This window comes from Protopterus annectens, chromosome 14.part0 (genome assembly GCF_019279795.1).
Source record: "Protopterus annectens isolate FY-2018-M chromosome 14.part0, PAN1.0, whole genome shotgun sequence".
Lineage (NCBI taxonomy): Eukaryota > Metazoa > Chordata > Ceratodontiformes > Protopteridae > Protopterus > Protopterus annectens.
This window is the reverse complement of record NC_056748.1, coordinates 1,006,720,214-1,006,727,713: the sequence shown is the minus strand read 5'-3', so window position 1 is coordinate 1,006,727,713 and position 7,500 is coordinate 1,006,720,214. Positions and strand designations below refer to the sequence as shown.

Here is a 7,500-nt window from a genome sequence, read left to right as displayed (position 1 = left end):
TTTATGAGTGCCCGTAGTTTTCAGAGATGCCTTCCCTTTTTGGGATTTTGCTCTATCATGTAGTAGCTTCCTCCTTCTATTGTATAGTTTGTTTATGGCTGGGATCCACCAGACAGGACGTCTGCCTTTGGAGGATTGGGTCTTGGTTTTATTTGGGATTGCATGATCCATGCATTCCTGAAGGTGTTCATAGAATGCGTTTATAAAGGATTCTGCGGTCTGGGCCGTATTTTCCACAGGCCCAGGGGCTTTGAAGGATTCCACCTTGGTTTTGAGGAGTGTGAAATTTGCTTTAGAGAAGTTTTTCACTGTGGTTTTGAGGGAAGGGGGTGGAGTCTGGATGCGAATATCCAGTGAGATTAGTTTATGGTCTGATCTTACCAGTGAGGGATACACTTCTGGTCTGGAGCATAGAGTCCCCATGTTGGTGATGATCAGGTCCAGTATGTTTTCCCCTCTTGTGGGAGTAGTAACAAGTTGTTCCATAGCATTTGAGTTTATAAATTCTAGGAACCTTTGGGCTAGGGTGTTGGAGCTAGAGTAATGCTCCCAGTCTATGTTTGGGTAGTTGAAGTCGCCCAATATAATGGTGTTTGGAGAGACCTTCATATTTTCCAGTGTTCTCAGGAAGGCCGAGTGGGGTTCCTGGGTTTGGGAGGGTGGTCTGTAGCAGGCTATAAACTGGAAGGCAGTTTTACCCACTGTTAGTTGCACATGGATAGTCTCTGATGCTTCGTGCTTTGCCACCAACCTGGAAGTGTGGGTATCTTTGACGAATATTGATACTCCCCCTCCTTTTGTGGTTCGGTCCATGTTTTGGGGCCGAAAAGCATGGTATGAGGTATAACCTGGTAGTGCTGGGGTGCTCTCGGGAGCCTTGAACCAGGTTTCTGTTACTGCACAGATATCGATGTTCTCCATGCTAAGGAGAGTTTCGAGTGCGCGCATCTTGAGGTTTAGACTTCTGGCATTGAGTAGCATTACTCTTATTTATTTATTTTATTTTATTTATTTTACATTTGTTAACCGGGCTAGTCTAACTGGATATATTTCCATTTTCAGTAGAGGCCCGGGGAGAAAAGCTCCACATAGATATAAACACAGTTACATAATATACAAAAAAATGAACGAGGTAAAAAAGGAAAAGGAGGGGGGATATGCAAATATGCAGGAAGACATCATAGGATTTAATATTCACATAACATAGTATGATAGGATACCTCATTCTCACACAATAAAAATAAAGTTTAAACTTTACTCTTAGTTTCTTATCCCTTGTGATACCTATGGAGGTGGGTTTGACTTTTGAGCCTTGCCTAAAAACGGCACTATGGGGGTAGCAAGAGCCTTTGCCAATATCCGAAAACCCAGGGGTGACAGGTGCAAGCCGTCCCTAGCGAAGCATCGTGGCTTGTCGAGGATGTCATCCCAGGCTGCAGGCATTGGATCCCCTTTGAATGACACCAATACTTAAGCCAATTGTTGAAATTGATCATCTTGTCTTCATATTGTGGCATCATTCTTGGTGAGGGTAAGATGCTACTCAAGGTCAGGGTCATACCGGCCTGGGATACATGCTCAGAGAGCTCCTCTATGTCTCTTTTCATGTAGTCCAGGGAGGTACATCTCAGGTCATTCACACCAGCATGGACAATGACTGAGTCATATTTGTACTTGCCTTGGAGTGACCTGAGTGCTTGTGTTATGTGGCGGATCCTAGTGCCAGACAGGCAGCTCACCATGACCTTCTCCTTGTTCAGCCTGGTGAGCGAGACATCAGTGTGCCTGACGATAGAGTCACCTATTACAAGTGTATCAGGTGTGTTGTTTAGCCTTAAGGGCTGTGACTGTTCGGCACACTGGCTTTGTGAGCTATGTGTTGCACGTGTTTTGTTTTGGGGTAGCGGTTGCTTGGGTGTCTGCTTTAGAGTTCTCTGCTGCTTAGGCAGATTTTTATTTAGAGCCTCCGAGTATGTGTTTATGTGTTTGGTTTGCTGTCGTGGTAGGTCTATGTGAGACTGGAATTGTAGTGAGTGTGGTTTCCTTCTCCTCCTGACTGGTTTCACCAGTACTGAGTTGAGAGAGCTTAGCCTCCAGTATGGCTATATGGTTGCATCTCTCACATGTGTTGGAATTTGTTGGGAGGAGGAGAGGGTTGTCTGTGAACATGAGGCAGTTGTAACATTGCCTCAAGATTCCCAGATTCACCAGCTGGACCGGAGAGGAGATTGACAACTGACCTTTGGACATGCTAGAATAGTATTGGGAATTCCTTTATAATTGAAAAAAGGGCCAATGGGGAACAAGGTACTCAAGGGGAGTTTGTGAGGGTGTAGTGCTTTTAATTTTTTAGTGCTGACTTATATAATTGCTTTAGTGAGCAAGTGCCAGGTAACTTAAATGCAATGTGTTACAGGTAACTTATATGCAAAAACGACAAACAGTAACTTTCTTTCAAGTGAAACAAGGAAATAAGTACAATAAGCAATGCAGATATCACTAGGGATCCACAGAAGCGCTGAAAAGCCACGGTTTAGGTGGAATTAGCGTTTCAGGAAAATAACAAGCAAACAAGCATAGAAACAAAGATAGATTCAGCAGGCCTGGATGTAGTCTATGCTACAGCAAACAAGGTGTACCAATTTCAGTAAGAAACAGTTCAAATATGCAGGCACTATAAACCTTTATCCAGAAATTCCCAGCTCAGAAGGGCAGAGTCCAGCCTCTCCTCCCACAAGAGTGCAGACCACAAACCCTTTTAATGTAAAATAACTGGCCTGAAGCCCAAGTGCTTAAACCAGAATTAATACACTTTTAGAATAACAGATACTGAGCCCTCAATCAGCAGTTCCCAACTTAGAAGGATGTAAGCTACCTGTTCTTCCACTACAGTGCAGACCACAAACCTTCTTAATGTAAAACAACTGGCCTGAAGCCCAAGTGCTTAAACCAGAATTAATACACTTTTAGAATAACAGACACTGAGCCCTCAATCAGCAGTTCCCAACTTAGAAGGATGTAAGCTACCTGTCCTGCCACCACAGTGCAGGCCACAAACCTTCCTAATGTAAAACAACTGGTTTGAAGCCCAAGTGCTTAATCCAAAAGACTTAGAATATCTATCTATATATATATATATATATATATATATATATATATATATATATATATATAAAGCAACTTGCAGGACAAGTTGGACAAGTTTCACAGTGACAATGACCCAATGTTTCTCATCTTTCTTATATGAATGCTGATTAAGATAGTTTACATTGAACAAATTTCATGATCCTGAATTTGGATGGAAGCTACAGGGAGGGTACGTCTAATTATCCTTGCAGTTTCCTTCTCAGGAGGCTGAGTGAGAAAATGGAGCCTACTCTCTTTGGTACTGGGATGAGGTACATAGCTCTCCTGGCATTTGTGAGGCAATAACTGAACAAGCAGCATCTAGACAGAAATAGGAGACGGACAATGATGTAAGGGTGGACACAGAGCTGGTATACAAGATGCCAGTAAGAGCCTTGCGGTGCCATCAGACCATGTTCACTAAGAATACACTCCCACACTCATGGGGACAAGTACTGTGCTCCCTTTCTACAAGTGGGACGTCCCCATATAAAGGCTAAAATCCTGATTAGAGAAGCACTAACTTAGTCACATTGAAAAAAACTGCATATACCTGTAATTTGAGTAACGTTTTTTGATAAGACATTCCATTCCCTCCAGTAAAGCTCTTTTGAGTGTGGACCTTTAACTCCCAGTGGGTGTGGCTTCAGCTTTTAAAAAAATGAAGCTTTCACCTTACAGTTCTAACAAATACTTATCGACAGAGATCATATATCAATACAATTGTGTTTGCCATCATATATTCTTCAAGATAAAATATTCTGATGCCTTGTGTGTAGTATGGTTTTGGAATTATTAATGCAAATATGAGCAGGCAATATTTGACGCCTAGAGGAGCAGTAGGAGATAACTGCAGAAACGCCTGTAGACGTCACTCGGCTGTAATGTTATAAAGCAGTAACAAAGTCTGAGCTTATCTATTGTCAGAATATCCATTACAATTTTTATTTTAAGGAGAATTTGAATTTGGTCTTCAAACAGTGTATCCCCGAAATGGACCTCAAAGTTATTCATTTGTAAATAATCTTTCATATATTAGAGTTCCTCTTGCCACATTTTCCATAAGTCTGACTCAATTTTAATCTAGCATGCAGAAAAAACTTTTAATACATCCTGATGAATATTGGCACCATATTGTGATGATTTATGACCTCAAACTCTTGACAGCATATTTGTGAAAAATACTTAGCATTAAAAGTGATAACTGAATTTTCCTTGGCTTCATAATATCTGGTTGGGATCTCTTTACTTCTGTCTAAAGTACAAATTAAACAACTGAACTGTATATGCTTAAAGTTTCTGTGCTACCCTAACAGACTTGGAATAGCCATGGAACATCAAGTAACAGACTGGAAAAATTGTGGAATAGGCTTTCCTGACATAAAAACATATGCTGTAGCATCTATCATTAAAACAGTAGCTCTGTGGTTAGATTCTGATTATTCAGCCAATTAGAAAAGACCACCTGAGATCATTTGAATAAATAATGAACACAGCACTATGTACATCTACAAACTTTAAATAATAATACAAAATGATTGTTAAATGAATGTCTTACTCATACTAATAATCAAACTCTGACTACATAAACGATACTGAAATTGTTCAGGTAATTCATATATAAATATCCAAAGATTAAAGCACTGTGATTTATAATATTCCCAAAAGCTTTTTACACCAGACTGTATAGATGAGATCTGATTTTTTTTTTGAGTCAACTGCTTAACATTATTTAATGGGTAAATATAGATATGAATAAGTGGTTTATAATAAAAATGAGCAGACAGTTCATGATCTCTAAAGTTGATTTGATAGATTTGGCCAGAAAAGAATATCTAACTATTACGGAGTTTCGAAACAAGCTTGAAATAAAATGGTGATCAGGGAGATCTCATCTCTCCAACATATATAAAAGAATAATAAAAAAATATAAACTTCATATTAAACTACCAGGATTACGCTGTGCAGATGCATGGTCCAACCGTAACTGAAATGTGTAAGAAAATGATTTAACTATCCTCAAAAAACATCCTCCTTATATCTTTTATTACTCCCCATCAGACTGAAAAGGATGCCAGCAACAACCTGCTCATAAGTCCACAGGACATCAAAGGCAGATGGAAGGAGCAATTTCAGCAGCTTCTGAATGAAGAAACCCCCACAGAAGCTGTACTATCCCAGACACAGCCTACGATGAAAGAGGAGGAGCCCACCGCAGAAGAGCAGCACTAAAGAAATTGAAGTCGGAGAAAGCAGTGGGCTCAGATGAGGTCACAGCAGACATGATCAAAACAATGGGTAAGATAGGGGAGAAATGGCTCCTGAGGGTACTCTTATCAGTATGGAGAAAAAAGTGTATCCCAGATGACTGGAGAATAAGAACTCTAGTGCCAGAGTACAAGAACAAAGGGACATCCACAAATCTGGGCAGTATAGAAATAACTCCTGTCACATTTCATGAAAGTTCTGGACAACTGATAGAGGACTACGCAGAGTAGTAGAAAGTAAGATGGGATATGAGCAGTTTGGATTCAGACCAGGATGCAGCACAACTGACCCAATGTTTGTAGTGATTCAGGTAGCAGAGAAAACAAAATAAACTAGAGAAAGAGTCCTATCGGGCATTCCTAGACTTGCAGAAACCATATGACAAGGTCTCATGAAAGCCGATTTGGGCTGTCTGGCAGTGGCATAAAGTCCCAAAACATTGGTAGAATTTGTGCAGGCTATGTACAAGAATCCAATGGCACAAATATAATCTGTTGACTCACAAAAGGGTTCCCAGTGGAAGTGGGAGTGCATCAGGATTTAGCTCTAAACTCACTGCTGTGCATATTGGTGACAGACTACATTAACAAACAGGTTGAGGGGACAGATCAACAAACTTGTAAGCTGATGATATAGTAATACAGGCAGACTCTGAGCAAAAGCTTCAGCAAAGGATAGGGGAATGGAATGCAAAACTGAAGGTGCAACGGATGAAACAGAGTACAGACAGGACAGTTGTACATGGAAGAAAATGGGGGAAATCAAAAGAAGATGAGAAATAAGTAAGAAAGTAAAATAGCCAAACAAGTTAATGTGCGTCAAGTATCTGTAAAGTAACGTGTCAAGTATCTGGAAAGAGTGGTTAAGGAGAAGGGAAGTCTCAATGCGGAGGTCAATGTTAGAATCAGAAGGGCTGCAGCCAAATGGCACAGAATGTCAGGGTAGTGAATAACAGAAAAATCCCAAAGAAACTGAAAAGTAAGGTGTACAAAACAGTGGTCCAACCAGTACTTCTGTAGAGCACAGAAAACTGGGAGAAAAAGGCACAGCAGTTGAGGAAGCTAAAGGAGATGGAGATGATGTGCCTGAGGTCAGGGGTAGGATGCACACTGTGGGGCGAATGAAATGAGGACATCAGCACAGAAGTCAAAGTAGCTGTAATTGAAGAAAAGGTCAAAGGGAACAGATAATACCAGAAAAGCAGAAGAGAATCTGGTGAAGATGATTTGGGACAGACAGGAAGAAGGCAAGAGGAAATGAGGGCATCCAGCAAACAGGTGGAAGGATTTTGTGAGAGAAAACTTGGGACAGTCAGGCATGACTGGTGAAAATGTTATGAGAGTGGTATTAAATCAGGAGAGCTGGAGACAATTAACAAAACACCCCCACCTGATGTAAAAAAATGGGAGAAATGCGGTTGACGACGATGATGATGATGCTGACAAGGTGTGTGTGTGTGTGTGTGTGTGTGTGTGTGTGTGTGTACATACATATTTATTCATCAAAGATAATGCTGGTTATTGGACATTTACATCTGGTAGCATATGGTGTACGACTACAAAGGTCTGCAGCCTTTTTTGTGGAAATGCATTACTTCATGCCAGTACTGTATGTAGTCTGATAAATTTACACGTACTAAACTTTTGGTGTTATATAATGCTCTAAACCCCAGAAGTGGACTTAAGGGTTCACTTCCCACTTCTTTGGAGTCTATTAACAATAGCTAGGAAATTAATTACAAAGAACCTGAAAAATGAGACTACTTCCTCCTTTACAGAATTTATAAATATTGTCACTGTTGTGTGTTGAAAAGTATTATCTACTATGAAGATGAAAACAAGCAAAGTACTGTCCTGAATATACTTATTGGAAAAAGCTATACACCAATACATAATTACTAATTCTTTTGTATTTTTGTTTAGTGAAACTTGTAAATGCACACAGAAAGAATTGATATAGATGCATATGTAATTAGTCACCTAACTTGGCTGCAGTTTTTGCCTCATGAAAAGTAAAGAGCTGTAGTATAGAGAGTTGGTAGTGTCTGCTTAAGTAACAAATGTATGAATAATCTAAACCCTAGGGATGAGATTGCCAAACTGGAAA

General features: G+C 40.1%; 1 protein-coding gene across 2 annotated transcripts in view; it reads right to left on the bottom strand.

Moving 5' to 3' along the window:
* Positions 1-7,500, bottom strand: part of LRRC27 (leucine rich repeat containing 27) — a 1,872,580-nt gene that overhangs the window by 1,817,891 nt on the left and 47,189 nt on the right. The window lies entirely within an intron of this gene.